Genomic DNA, 2114 nt, shown 5'->3' on the forward strand with positions numbered 1-2114 from the left:
TGAATAGGTATCCTATTACAAACGATGGCAAACGAGAGCTGAGGATTCAAGCTTTATTTTGGTACCAAACATGGCGTATTTTGCGAATAATTTTCAAGGTTTTTGCTTCACAAAGTGCCTATTCTTGAAGAAGGATCTCACAAATATTCGTCTCAAATCGGAGCTTTTTGAAAGTAAAAAACGAAAAGTATAAATTCGTTCAATCGACCACAGATTCGACATCAGTAGTTTAGAATGTGTGTATTTTATGGATCGACCCCGGCAAATGAGGTAACTAATTTTGATTTTGAGAAATCCTGTTTATAATATTTGACTTTTTGTGTTTTTCTGGCAATTTAACAAAGCACATATGGCAAGAAGGCTGTTAAAATCTAACTATCGAGACGAAAAGGTTTTTCCAAACAAATTAAAGTATGTTTGGTAAAAATTAAATGCTTTAATGTTATATATTGTTCTTCTACCCCGGCAAGTGGAAAACTGTTTACACAGAAATTTATAAATCGAAAACTATCTTGACTCTCTATACATTTCTTTGTAAAATCTGACTTAACTCGCCTAACACTTTCAAGCGACACCGCTGCATTTGTACGCGGGCGCATGACCGGAATAGTTGGCGATGTTAAAGTGCTACTACGACGAAAATCGCTCAAACTTGGATTCAGCTGAAACTTCCTAAAAATACTCTTTAAAGGTCCAATAATCACTGTACGAAGTGTTTTCTCGATATTCAGTACGAAAGTATGATATTTTTACGATTATTTCTTGGAGTCTGTGACGTCATACACTCAACATCAAACATTGCTACATATATTTCTTTGTATATAAATCCTTAATTTATTTTATTCCTATGAAGCCCAAAGGGTGGCTTATGTGCTTATTTCACATTACTTGTGACTATAATTTATATTTTGGGGTGTTTGGGTATTTCTTTCTCCCTTTACTACTGATATTTTGATCATAAACTACAAAGAAATGTATGGAGCGATGTTCGATGTTGAGTGTATGACGTCACAGACTCCAAAAAATAATCGTTAAAATATCATACTTTCGTCCTGAATATCGAGAAAACACTTCATACAGTGATTATTGGACCTTTAAAGAGTATTCTTAGGAAGTTTCAGCTGAATCCAAGTCAATCACGCGAATCACCTACTAGATATCAAGTCCACGATCTACTCTTTCTCAGTTTTTACAAAACAAAATGTCCACTATTTTAAAAATTAATTTGCACATTTCTTATTCACTAATGAGTTCAGCCAGGTGTGGACTTTCAAAAGAAGGAAAAATGGGGGCTAGGCGAATACGAAATCGTACTAATTTTTGAGGCAAAACATGTTACCATTGTACCCTTGCCAACCATAGAGCATCCGAGCATCTCATTTGATATTTACAAGAATTTTGATTTCAATAATTTCATGATTTTTTTTTTTTTTTTTTTTTTTTTTTGATTTTTTTTTATTTATTTATTTATTTATTTTTTACGGATAATGCAATAAAATACATACATACAGTTAATTATTCAAACAGTTAATCATTCAAGGGGGTTAAAAAATTTCCATAACGGTTTCCATTTCTTTTTATGTTTATCTAATTTGCTTGAATCTCTCGCTATGATAGATTCACACATAAAGGTAATCTTTAATTTTTTTGAAAAGAATCTATAGTTGCTGTGAGTTCTTTAAGCTTGCAAAGAAATATTCATGGGTTCGATTCCCGTCTGGGGCTCAGATTTTTCTGAGTCAGACGTTCCAATCTTGTCTTCTTTCATATGTTATTCTATTCTATTCCTTTAAAACATGCCGGACCGAGACCTGCAAAATGCAGTGGAGCGAGAAATCTATTAAGAAGTCAAAATGACCGGACCTCTTGTCAGTTGACGGGTAAACAAAGAGATACGACTAGATTATAATAGTTAGAGGATTTATTTTGACATGTTTTGGCTTAACATCCACTAATTGCTCCTCAGTCAACCGTTTGCTTGCCTGACGTCACACTTTTCGGTGTATCTTTTGAAAAAGCTTTATACTTCATGTATCTAATTTTTATTGTTTCTTTTCCGGTTGTTTCTATGATGAGTCGCATTATGATACCTTACACAAAATATTTACCTAAAA

The sequence above is a fragment of the Actinia tenebrosa genome, unplaced genomic scaffold (assembly GCF_029948245.1).
Source record: "Actinia tenebrosa isolate PJP-AT-01 unplaced genomic scaffold, QUT_ActTen_1.0 PGA_scaffold5__44_contigs__length_20552954, whole genome shotgun sequence".
NCBI lineage: Eukaryota > Metazoa > Cnidaria > Anthozoa > Actiniaria > Actiniidae > Actinia > Actinia tenebrosa.